The following is a 14,007-nucleotide window of genomic DNA, read 5'->3' as shown; positions in this document are numbered from 1 at the left end:
AGAAGTTACCTTTAAAGAATTGGTGTAACATGGTTCTTCTGTAAGTTCCAATTCCCCCATCAGAAAATTATGAAATTCATTAAGAATGTTGCAATGATTATAATAGGTTACTTGTTATATGTGTGCTTTCAAGATACAGAGAAATAATGCTGAAATCACACAATGAGGAAGAGGGGTGGCAGGATAGATGGAGGGGGAGAAAACACTGTGAAAAGGTCTTCCTTGTCCTTAAAAAAATAGAAAATATTTCTAGGGCATAGTGTTCCATAGAACATGCTGAATGGACAGTCTTGTGAAACCCAGAGGCAAACTGGAGTTTGCCCCCACTGACCTGCCATTATGGATAATACCTCCTCTCTCTCTCTCCCCACCCCCACTTTCCACCCTTCCTCTCTCTCCCCCTAGTATCCTTGTCTGTTTTTGAACCTCTGCTACCATCTACTTCTTGGACTCTGCTTGTTTCTCTTTTTCTTCCTTCCTCCTGTATCCTCTAACTTAACTTCTATGCTTCAGTTCATCTCTCTTTCATTCATTTATATAATACGGACCACTTCCTGTGTCCTGCCTGTGTGTATGGGCACCCCCACCTACCCTCAGTCACTGACTCATGGTGTTGACATCCTTTCCTACACACCTATGCCCACACACTTCCTGTTCTACATGCTTCAATTGTTCCTGTGTTGGTGTCCTCCTTTGCCAGCACTGACTCAGTGGTGCTTCCTCTGCAATTGTGTGTTGATATCTGATCAACGCCATTTTAGTCTGACATGCAGACAAAGTACCATTCCAAGTTGTTCCTATGGAGAAGAGAGCATGGAAAATGTACTGGGGAAAGAGAGACAATGCCACCTGACTCTAAACTCAGTAACATGACTCTTGACCTTCACTGTTCTTAATGAATCCTTGCATGCACATGTAATCTTTTTAATGAGCTCTAGGTCATTCCCCACATTAAATGGTTTAGTTCAAGAATTTTTAGTTTGTGTTTACTATTTGGTATCATTTATAAAATTTTAATTTTATTTAATGATATATTCATTTACTTTTTTAAATGATTTTATTTTTTTAAAGAGCAGTTTTATGTTCACAACAAAGTTAAGAGAAAGGTCCTGAGGTTTCCCGTATACCCCTGCTCCCACACATGTATAGATTCCTCCATTATCAGCATCCTCCATCAAATATCTAACTTTTTAAGTTTCAAGTCATATGTTTTTTTCCAATTTGTTATGGGATTTATCTTCCAACCTAAAACCTTCTCCAGAAGGAGTTAGTTCCCTTTGTCTCTATTCTATAGTAGCAATTTGTGCCAGCAGCAATATGTTTCCATTGTGTCAGTTTTCATGCTGCATCATAGTTATATATTTACATGCATCACTTTCTCTTGAGGAAGAATTTTTATTTTGTTTCAGTCAGTTCCAAGAAGATTGTATAACAACTACAGAACTGACCTTTCTACACATGTGGCAGAATTAGTCATCCCTGTTCTCAGGAAGCACCTAAATAAACAGAAATAGAAAAATCTTAGGTTCTACAGTGCACAGTCACATAATGAAAATTGCATAATCTGAGGTGGAGGTTCAGAAATAGAAGGATCACACAAGCAAAAATTTAAGTACCCAGAACCCTTAAAATGAGTCTGTGTAATGTCCCTTTGCTAAGGAGCATACTTTTGCTCTATATGGAAACATAAGTTTTATCTGGACACCTTCATGGCCACTCCCACAGAGGGTAGGAAAAAAAATCTTGGGAAACTCCTTTTCGGATTCTCTGATCTAGTTGGTTCCTTTCTCCATGCTGACTGCCTACCAGCAGCACCACTGTAGATACCCTACCTCCAATAAACAGAAAGGGACCCAAGTTGCTTTGTTCAATCTGATGTAACTTTTTGTGGTTCTCCTATCATTTTGATGTTTGAGGAAGTTTGGACATGGGATTGGCCAGTGTCCATGAGTTTCTTCCTCAGTTCCTCAGATCCAGTCTTTATCTTTTTAGACCAGGGCCTAAGATAGAATTTAATGAAGAAATTGGCCACAAAATCACAGTTTGATATTTTAAGTCCCATCATAGTCACAGGTTCTGCCCACACTTAAGGAAAGGGAATTATAAAGGGAGTGTACACCAAGGGAGTAGAAATCTGTCCTCATCAAATTTTTAGTTAAACTGAAAGTTTAACTAAAGTTAATGTTATTGTGTATGGCCCCCATTAACCAATAAAGGCTTAGTGATTTGTACTTGAGGCTATAGAAATGTACAAAATATCATTCATTCCCTGAAGGAATTAGTTGTAACCATGTAAGAAAAGAGAACATTAGATTGAGGAAGGGAATTAAGATAATTTATACAAGTTGTATAATGCATACACATACTGTAAAAGGTTAAGTATGGGAAATGTCAGTGCAGACTGGAGTAGTATAGAAAGTTTTCTGGCAAAGATAAGTCTAAATTATGGACAGAAGCAGACATTGATGCACGTAGCAACGTTATTCCTCTATCGGTTACTGTCTGTAGGTCTTCTCTACAGATACCATGAAACAGGAAGAGTATAGAGAGAACAACAGAATTCATTTTCTTGAGGGAGCTATGGCTGGATAGTCTGGTGGAGAGCACAGGTATGGAGGAAGGGATTGGCAGGCAGTACAGGGACTGCTCTCCAACGTTCTAAACCATAGTTTATTAATTCTCCTAATCTTGACTGGGGCTTCCCTGGTGGCTCAGTCAGTAAAGAAGCCACCTGCAATGCAAGAGATGGGTTCGATTTCTGGGTTGGGAAGATCCCCTAGAGAAGGTAATGGCAACCCATTCCAGTATTCTTGCCTAAGAAGTCCCATGGACAGAGAAGCCTAGTGGGCTACCCCTATGGAGTCACAAGAGGTGGACAGGACTTAGCAGCTAAACCACCACCCACCTAACCTTGGCTGATTGGTTCAAACTCTCAGGAATGCTGAACCACATATGGGCAGAAGTGTGGAAGGGGAAGAAGAGAAGGAGTAGAAAGTAAGACAGTGTCCCAGTGGTATAACCATGGGAAACTGGGAATTTCCAAATAATTGCAGAGAGAGAAAAGAGTCAAAGATCATCTCAGGCAAAATAATGGATAACTGTTTGGTTTCTATTGCTATGTAATAAATTCCAACAAATTTAGTGGCTTATAAACAAAATAATTTATTATCTCTCAGTTTCTGTGGGTCAGCAGTCTAGGCATAGGTTAGTTAGGTCTTTTGTCAGTCTTATGAGGCAAAGATCAGGGTGTTAATTTTTGCATTCCTTCCTGGAGGTAAGAGTGTTCTTTCAAGCTCGTGTGGTTGTTGGCAGGATTCAACTTTATGGTTCCTTATGGTTGTAAGACTGAGATCCTCACACTGTTGTTGACTCTTAGCCAGGGTACACCTTAAGATCTTAGAGGCCACCTACAGTTACTTGTTACACAATCTCTTTCATAAGTGCTTAAAATCTCTGTAACTTCAAAAAGGACCCACTCTCCTTTAAGAGTTCACCTAATTGGGTCAGGCCCACCCATAATCTCCTTTTTGATTAAAGTCCTCTTATTAGTAACTTAGGGCTTCCCTGATAGCCCAGTTGGTAAAGAATCAGTCTGCAATGCAGGAGACCCCGGTTTGATTCCTGGGTTGGGAAGATCCCCTGGAGAAGGGATAGGCTACCCTATCCCTTCTTGTATTCTTGGGCTTCCCTTGTGGCTCAACTGGTGGAGAATCTGTCTGCAGTGCAGGAGACCTGAGTATGATCCCTGGGTTGGGAAGATCCCTTGGAGAAGGGAAACGCTACCCACTTTGGTATGCTGGCCTGGAGAATTCCATGAACTGTCTAGTCCATGGAGTTGCAAAGAGTTGGACACAACTGAGCAACTTTCACTCACTCAATCATTAGTAACTTAATTATAGGAGTGGTATCTTGTCATATTCATAGGTTCTGCATCCACTCAAGGGGAAGGAATTATACAGGAGTACACACCAGGTTGTGGAATTTGGGGGGCTATTTTAGAATTCTACCTACTACAATAAACAAAGGAAAGATAAACTTGTATAACAGCTTCTGTATTAAAATTCTTTTAACTGCAAATAGCTGTATGAATTCTAAATAACTTAGGCTAAAAAATAATTAATTATACACATACTAGGCTGTCTTACTGGAGAAGGAAATGACAACCCACTCCAGTGTTCTTGCCTGGAGAATCCCAGGGACAGAGGAGCTTGGTGGGCTGCCATCTATGGGGTCGCACAGAGTCGGACACGGCTGAAGAAACTTAGCAGCAGCAGCAGCAGGCTATCTTACAGATTCCAAGGAAGAATTGGGCAACCAGCCATTAGTAACAGGCTCTGGGAAAGTCTTAGAGAACTCAGTTAGTGGACCAGTTCTTCAAATGAACCAAAGTAATTGTGCCTTTTAGTACAAAAGAATAGTAAAATCCTAGGAGAAAATATGGGGATAAGTGTCCACCATAAATCAGTCAAATACAACCAGGGATAAGGTCTCATAGTATAAATATAGTTTATGAAACCCACTCCTCTGTATTGGAAATAGATAACAGAGAAATACTAATCACTGTGAACTATGCAGCTACCCCAATGGGAATTTATGCCACTAGTGAGGCAAAATGATGCAATGTTGCCAGTTATCAATGAATTTTGTGTAGACAGCATGAAAAATGTCACCCAAATATAAATAAAGTGATTAAAATATTATGTTGTTTAAATTACATTAAAATATTCAAATTTTCAGTGTTACAGATTTTTGTTTTGATTAAACTGTTGCATTTTAATTCATGCAATTTAAAGAGCATTTAACCACAGTCTATATAGTTTTATCTATTTTCAAAAGTTTTGAAATGTTTCCAGTAAGTTGGATATGTATCTTTCCTGTCTTAGAAGTTTGGAAGTGGATGGGAAATAGTCCCTGTTCCCCAGGTAATCTCACACTATTTCTGACTTGTGAGATGAACAGTAAGGGTTAGACTGGGTGGAGGTAATTTGAGAAAAGTTTTGGCATTGTATGCTAACCATACCTGTCATTAGAAATACCCCATCTGTGTGTCAAAGGATGAAACGTACTTCAGCCTTTGGCATAGGTGGGTTTGACACTGCAATTTCTGATGTTCATAAGCAATACTGAAAAATTATATATGTTTTACTTTTGCTAAGACATAAATTGGAGTCATGTATACTGGGAGATTGAGGTAGAATAGTGAGATGCTTTGCTAGTGAGTGAGCACTACTGACCACCCAGTCCCTGAAACATTGTTTAAACATTTATTTTGTCCCTACTACTGTTGTACATTTTGTAAGATGAGAGGAATTATTTGCAATAGTAGTATTCACCTTGATTTCATTAAATTTCCAAGGTGTGTTTGTCTTTTAATATAATGATCTTATGTGCAGTTTAGTATATATTTATATAATACTTAGCAGATTATCAAGTGCTTTTCTATATATTATCTCTCTTGATTCTTATATAACCCTTTAAGGCTGTCAGGTAAACCCTCTTCAGAGGGAAGAACTCAGAGGGCATTGAAAGGGAATGTTTTCAGATTCTCCACCAGAATCCCTTGTCTTTCCACTTCTACTCCTGTGCGTTTTCAATAAAAAGATGCCTTTGCTACTGCCTGAAATTGTGACTGCCATTAACATACCTGTGAGTGCTCAATAAATATTCATTGTGATGTTTAGGCCATTTTTTTTTTTGCTCAACTGAGAGTCCAAGAATCTCTTAGTTAAATGTGAAATCATCCTGGTAACATTCTTTCTCTTTGGGCTCTGTTCCTGTTAGCTCTTTGAAGCACAAACAAAATAGACTCATCAATTATAATTATTTTAAAATTTATTTCCAATATGGGCATCAGAGAGAAAAGACACTGAGCTGTAAAAAAGAAGTGATGCAGAATTAGTGACAGGTTGGGCCTTGGGGAATCCCTAGGAGTCCAACCATGCAAGACACTAGTCTTAATTAACAGAAGTGAATCACACACAGGCATACACAGAGTTTAGTTATGCCTTCCAATCCCTTGTTAAGTTAAAAATCACTGGACATGAGTATGTGTGTGTGGGAGTGATGCTGGTGACACAGTGGGCTGGAAGGGGCAATGATAGATGACCATTCTTATATTGCTCTTTTGGCCTCAGTAATCTTTCTGGACTGGTAGTTAGTCTTTTGACTCACAGCTGTATTCTGCTGGTTGGTTATGCCAGGTATCTTTTTTGTAAGTGAAAAACAAAATGAAAAACAAATGCAGCATATCTGTTTGGTATTGTTTAAAGATACAGTCATGACTTTTTAAATGTAATGGTGTCCTCAGGCTCTGCGCGGTCCCAAAAGTCTGCTGTGTTGAAGATGTGTATAAAACCTGAAGGTGATATTGCAGATTGAAAAAATATTTTTGCCAAGGCAATAAACATATGATGCTTTAGTATCCTTCACATTATCAGTCCTTTCTATTAAAGTCCATTCCTTCACCTCCTCTCTTTACTCCTGTGATATAGGTTTTGAATCACTTCTTCTCTCAAGGTGCTTTTTGTGATTTTTGGGGTAGTGATTTGGTATTTTTTCACTTCTCTCTTCAATGTTCATTCTTCCAATTTTTGAGTCTCTTTTTTTTCTTCTTCTTTTTTTAACCATAACAACCATTATCTCAAGGTCTATTGAAGAGAAAAATTATCTTGGTAACTAAATAGCAATAAAGTGGTAGTAATTTCAGAGGAATTTGTGTTTAAAGAGGAAGTTTAAGCAACTTTTGAATAAGGGAACTTCCTTGATCAATCAGTAGGTTTCACAGATGAGGAAGTGGGCTCAAAAGTGGTCAGGAATTAACCCAGTTAGTAGAAGATGCAGGTGAGATTTGTCTTCCTCCAAAATCTGATCCAATTTTACTGCCTAGCAATGCTGACCACAAAGGAAAGAGTTTCTTTCCTTTGAGGGAATTCCTGATAATGAGAATAATGAAATTACAGAGTTGTGAGGTCTTGCAGAAAACCCCCAGACTTCACTGTGTTCACTTATTCTGCTCAAGGAAAACCTTACTGCCCAGAATAAACTTTGGTAAGAAGGAAACCCTGCTTTCTTCTCTTTGTTAAGGTGGGCTCTTTGAGGGGGAAAAAAGTATAGCAGCGAGTGGGAAGCAGAGGAGCATCAATTCTGTGCTATCGTCAGGTCTTCAGTTTCTCCCTTGTGCAGGTCTGTCTTTACCACAGCCTGGACAGAGTATGTCTGGTCATGCTCAGAATGGGGGAGCATAAAATAACTTACCATGTAGTTCTTTGAGGGATGTAGAATCACTCTTAACCTGCCCACAGTGTGTGGTTAGGGGTGAGTAGGGATTTGGGGAATGAAGCTATATGAAAAGTGAAAGTGAAAGTTGCTTAGTCATATCTATTCTTTGCAACCCTATGGACTGTAGCCTGCCAGGCTCCTCTGTCCACGGAATTCTCCATGCAAGAATACTGGAACGGGTTGCCATGCCCTCCTCCAGGGGATCTTCCCAACCCAGGGATTGAACCCAGGTCTCCCGCATTGCAGGCAGATTCTTTACCAGCTAAGTCACTAGGGAAGCCCTTCACACAATTAGTGCTATGACTGAAAGGAACAATTACATGGAGCTCATGTAGGAGTTATTTAAATTAGCAATTTTAAATTTGCTAACATTTATTGAACACATCCTCTGTGTCAGACATGCTATGTTGATTATGTCATTTGATCCACTCAAAAGCCCATGATGTAGGCCCTGATGCTATCACATGTTATAAGTAAAGATGGTAATTAACATGTGTGAAGTCCATAGGGTTGCAAAGAATAGATATGACTAAGCAACTTTCACTTTCACTTTTCATATAGCTTCATTCCCCAAATCCCTACTCACCCCAACCACACACTGTGGGCAGGTTAAGAGTGATTCTACATCCCTCAAAGAACTACATGGTAAGTTATTTTATGCTCCCCCATTCTGAGCATGACCAGACATACTCTGTCCAGGCTGTGGTAAAGACAGACCTGCACAAGGGAGAAACTGAAGACCTGACGATAGCACAGAATTGATGCTCCTCTGCTTCCCACTCGCTGCTATACTTTTTTCCCCCTCAAAGAGCCCACCTTAACAAAGAGAAGAAAGCAGGGTTTCCTTCTTACCAAAGTTTATTCTGGGCAGTAAGGTTTTCCTTGAGCAGAATAAGTGAACACAGTGAAGTCTGGGGGTTTTCTGCAAGACCTCACAACTCTGTAATTTCATTATTCTCATTATCAGGAATTCCCTCAAAGGAAAGAAACTCTTTCCTTTGTGGTCAGCATTGCTAGGCAGTAAAATTGGATCAGATTTTGGAGGAAGACAAATCTCACCTGCATCTTCTACTAACTGGGTTAATTCCTGACCACTTTTGAGCCCACTTCCTCATCTGTGAAACCTACTGATTGATCAAGGAAGTTCCCTTATTCAAAAGTTGCTTAAACTTCCTCTTTAAACACAAATTCCTCTGAAATTACTACCACTTTATTGCTATTTAGTTACCAAGATAATTTTTCTCTTCAATAGACCTTGAGATAATGGTTGTTATGGTAAAAAAAAAAAAAAACCAAAAACTAATTGTGCGGCCTGCTACTAAATGACATGCCCTGATGAAAGAGAGAAAAGAAGAAGGGATGTGTGTGAGGGAGAGAAGTAAACCTGGCCAAATGACCCAAAATGCTACTATAATCAGTAGCCTAGGAAGAGCCCTAGCTATCCTCTTGGAATATAACCTGTGAAACAAGGCCTCCTCAGCTCTGTTCTGGGAAGGTGAATGTGCCATTTCTTGCAGTCCTGGATATGTAGGCTCCCCACTTTGCTTGTCTTTGCAGGGCTGTCATTGTGTGATTCATAACTCAGTATTAACTGCCCATGAGGGAGAAGTGAATAGGGGAATTTTTTTTCATGTGACATAAAGTAACCGGGATCAGGGCTTTTCCACAGAAGCATTAATTACCCTTGTCAGTCTAACCAAGAACAAATTTTACTTCAGCCAAGGATCATGGTATTTCATTGGCACCCAGTGAATGTACAAAGAAGGCTTTGCCATTTATCCATGAGTCTAATAAGGTTAAAGTCTCTTGTGATTTATGATTTTCCCCCTTTCTCTTTAAACTAGTATGGTACCTATTAATAATAAGCACACAATTCCAGAATGTGAGACAGACAGATGGAAGGTTATTGGTGACAAGACCAGTTAGCAGTGTGGAAATTAAGTTTTTTCAGACTTTTCTATCCATTGGTTTTCTTACCCTTTTTCTTATTCTATTACTCCCTTTACTGATTGTGGAAACTAATTGAATATTAGAATTAGAAAGAGCCCAAGAGATCATCTAATCTATTTTAAGGAAAAATTGTGAAAGACTAAAATTTGATGAGTGTCCTATTTGATTCTTATCTTTGATGAGAATATTTTACAACTCTACCAAGATAAAAGTTAATTTATAAAAAACTGATAGTAGTACAAATAATAGCTATTTATAGAAACGCATCTGGTAGAGTGCAGTTAATTTTCGCTCTATGGATATAGATTAGTTTTACTAGTTTTGCATTTGTAAATTCAGCATTCCTTACCTGACTACAATTATGTGGCACTCGGCATTCTGTTTTGAACCAGTTGTGGTATCTTCTTGGGTCCCTCATCAGAATCTTGGCCTGTGTTCATTTTATATCTGTACAAGGAATATGATTTTGTCTTTTTAAAAATGATACCTTAACATTACAGGTAATGGAAAAAAAAGAGAGAGAGAAAGTAAATTACAGAAACTTTTTGTCATTGTTGGACTCCAATCCTTGTCTCTTGACCTTGATTCCAGAAACTGAAATTGACATCATGAACTCTTCCCCAGTCTAATTGCCTGTGTTCTATACTTCTTCACGTTTTCTTGACCCTTTGAAATCAGACCACATCTCCAAAGCACAATAATTGATAGCTTTGATATCTACTTGGTATGTATCATTCTGTCCCCTTCCCCCATCAGATATGTAGCAATTACTTTTCAAAAGGTAGGGAAGATGTTAACTATGGTGTATGCTCTGAGGAGCTACTGAGATCCTTTCTGCTTCCTTCTCCACACCCTTTTTCCCTGACTATTCAAAATGCATCCCCTCATCTGACCCTCACTGGCACTTGGGTGAGTACTAACAGCATCATTGATTTGACCAGAAGGAACTGATTCTAAATAAAACCCAAATATACTTAGAGGAGTAAATACTGTATTTCACACAAACGAGTTGATTGAATTATTTCCAGTTTGCACTCTAGATGAAGGACGGTTGACAGAAAGAAGACTGGTTTAAAGGATGTGGACATTTGGTGTTTGGTGGGGAGAGGCTTATTCTGTCACACTCATCACTGATCTGTTTCTGTAGTTCTGGTATTTGAAGGAACTGATTTCTACTCTTATGTGCTTGACTCCTGAATCATTGTCCCCTCCTTTATGCGTTCTTCCTTCACACAGGCTAAACTTAGCGGATAGAAGTTTCCTGTGACTGAAGGTGATGACTGTGGGAACCTCTGAAATCTGTATCAGAGAATTCCAAATTTGTTTGCAAAGTCACATTTTTCCACAGCTTCCAAGAGTTATATATTTTATACCTTTCTCTCTTTTACCCTACTCAGCATTAATGCCTTCTTAAACTGATTTGTTTACCTCTGGTGCCCTCCTTTAAAGCTATCTTCTCCTATAAACTTTCCTGATGGGCCTCATGATAATACATCACCATTCCTCTAGACCCCAGGTTTTTATCTAGTCACTAGAGATAGGTGTCTGTCAGGTTACTTAAACTCAGTTATAATCATCTCTTTTCATGTATAGGCAAGTACTAATGAAGCTTCACATATTGTGGTATTATACAATATGTTATGGAGGTTCATAATTTGTTCAGACCCTTGATCTCTGGATATTGTTATATTCTAGTGAATACCCACTTTTCTATAGTATAGGGGCATCCTTAAATTTCTTACTTAACTTCCTTCCCCCTCTTCTTTCTTCCTTATTTCCCTTTTATTTTTTTCCCCCCTTTTCTCCTCTCTCCTTTCTTCCCTCAGTAAGTACTTACTAAGTTCCCAATATGTGTCTAGTATTTTGCTAGACACTATGGAATATGCTATATCATCCAAATTAAACATTTTTCAAGTCAAAGTTTTAGAGGTTATATGAACTTAGAATTTATAAAAGCCATTTTGCCTGGAGATGATTTTCCTTTGTTTTTGTAGGGAGACATGAAGAATATCTTTTCAAATTTTTACCATTTAGAAAATGTAGATAGAAAGGCCAACTTTAGATTTGGTAATGACAAAATTTAAACTTTCATCGTGGTTAATGAGTACTTGTTTTGGTATATATTTTTAAAATATCAATAACTATGAGGATAGTAACACTTATATACATTCTGAACATTTTTTATCTCAGTCCTTTATATATGATTGGCATGATCAAACTTTGTCTGGGACCCAGAGCTAAAGTCCTTAACTAAGCAAAAAGAAATCATAGGCAATGATTGAAGCAAGAAATTCAATTGAACAGGTACTTCTAACTGACTAGATTCTAGACTTGAGAAAGAACCTCTAAAATAGTTATTTTATTAAATGAGGTATTTTTCAAGCCAGGAGTCAAATTGACCAATATTAACTCTATTGAACTCTTCCTTTTTCATTCTGGGTAATTCAGTAGTACTACAGATTAATCTTTGGAAAAGCATCCTTGAATTTTATATTTGTGCGAAATTCACCTTTATTAAACTGTTTCATGTGATAAGATGTAAAGATGAATTCTGCTGGATGTGGAGAAATTGGAAACCTCACACATTGCTGATGTGAGTGTAAAATAGTGCATTTGGGAAATAGCTTTGGCAGTTCCTTAAAATGTTAAACATAGATTTACCATATGACTCAGCAATTCTATACCAGATTTACCATATGACTCAACAATTCTATGCCTAAGTCTAAACCCGGAGAAATGAAAATATATGCTCACGCAAAATTCTTATACATGAATGTTCATAGTGGCTTATTTATAATAGCCCCAAAGTGGACACAACCCAAATATCCATCTACTGATTATTGGGTAAATAAAATGAAGTATGTTCATGTAATGGAATATTGACAGAAAGGAATGAATCTTTGTTACATGCTACAGTATGAATAAACCTTGAAAATATTATACTAAGTGAAAGAAGCCAATCACAAAAGACTGCATATTGTATGATTCCATTTATATGAAATTTCCCAAGGAGGCAAATCCGTAGAAAAAGAAAATAAATTAGTGGTTGCCAAGGACTGGAGTTGGGGGTAAATGGGTGATTGCTAACTGGTAAGAAGTTTCTTTGGGGGCTAATGAAAATGTTCTGGGATTAGATTGTGTGTGGTGAGGGTTGCATAGTTCTGTGACTATAATAAAACCACAAGAATTTTGTACTTTAAGTGTTTAAATGGTGAATTTTATGGTATGTGAATTATATCTCCACAGAACTGTTTTAAAAAAAAGTAACTTTCAGGATAATATGCGTGAATATAAAAAAAAAAATCTACAGTACATAGATTTCCTTCTGTACCAAGAATAGTACCAATATATGTGAGGAAACTGAATAAATATTATTTATCTGGCTAGCTGGAAGTCTGGAAGTTTGAAGTCTTCTGAATTCTAGGCAGTTATTTCAAGAAGAGATTGGGATAGTCGGTAAAGGCTGTAGAGGTTACTTCTACCACTAAAGGTTACTGGCTGTGGCTGCTGGATTCTGTTTTCCGTTCTTTGAGAAATGACAGTAATGATGTCCCATGGTGGGGCATGGGGTGTGCGTGTGAGGGAGAGACAGAGAGAGTAAGGAAGAGAGACAGCTTGACACATAGGGGTACATTATTATTTTATTACGAATGTTATCATTACCTTTATCTAGGAGAACACAGCTTCTGTGCCTGGGTAACATCTAGGACTTGGATTTAGCATAAGAAATATGTTAAAAGAGGCACTTGCCCCTCAGCTCTTGCATATCTAAAAATAATTTTCTTGTTTGTCTCAGAAAATTATCATTTTAGTGAGATAATTTTTTTCTTTCTGAATTTTCAAAGTGTACATTTTTACCCTACAATACTTTCTATGAAAGGACTTTTTAAGGATTACCTATTTTTAAAAATTGAGGGCTACTGAGGTGAAGTGGAAAATTAATTAGAAGCTATGTGAGTTTAAAATCAACTGAATTTTGTTAATTGTAAGAATGAAAGAATTATCAGTTTAAAGACAAAGAACAAGGCTCTAATTAGTTAATGAATCAATGGTAAAAGTATCTCTCTGAAGTGAAGAGATTTTAAGGACTCAGTGAAGGAGCCAGGTGTAAAAAGAGAGAGAAATTTGAGGTTGAAAATTACAGAGAGAAAGGCAGAAAATAACACCAATGCTCCCCAAAATTCAGTGTTAAAAAGCTAGAACATTTAATGAAACTTTTAATTAGCTTAAAGTTTAAAAAGCACTAATATTTGAGGCATAAATGGGTTTAAAAACTTTGTTTTTCAAAGAGAAATCAAATCTTTATTCAAGAATATGGTATGTATTGTAACGTATTTTTAGAAACAACTGTAGTCACAAGTGGAATTATTGTATGTTTTCTACATCAGAAGTCTAAATAATTCTACTTTAAAATTGTAAGATAAACATATTTTTGTATTATAATATTCCTGAAATTTAAAAAAATGTTGTTTAGAGAAATGGTAGAATTTTTTTTCTTTTTTCTTTGTTTTCTGAAAGTCTTAGTTGTGTCTGACTCTTTGCAACCCCATGGACTATATGCTGTCAGTCTCCTCTGTCCATGGAGTTCTCCAGGCAAGAATACTGGGGTGGGTTGCCATTCCCTTCTCCAGGGGATCTTCTTGCCTCAGAGAAGCTGCTATCAAACCAGGGTGCTATTCAGTGACATCAGACAATGAGGAAAATTGGTAAATGTTGTGTTACATTATGGCTACAGAATGGAAGTTTCCTATAATAAATCTAGACTTCATTAGACAAAGA

This window comes from Cervus elaphus, chromosome 19 (assembly GCF_910594005.1).
Source record: "Cervus elaphus chromosome 19, mCerEla1.1, whole genome shotgun sequence".
In the NCBI taxonomy this organism is placed as follows: domain Eukaryota; kingdom Metazoa; phylum Chordata; class Mammalia; order Artiodactyla; family Cervidae; genus Cervus; species Cervus elaphus.
This window is presented reverse-complemented; position numbering follows the sequence as displayed.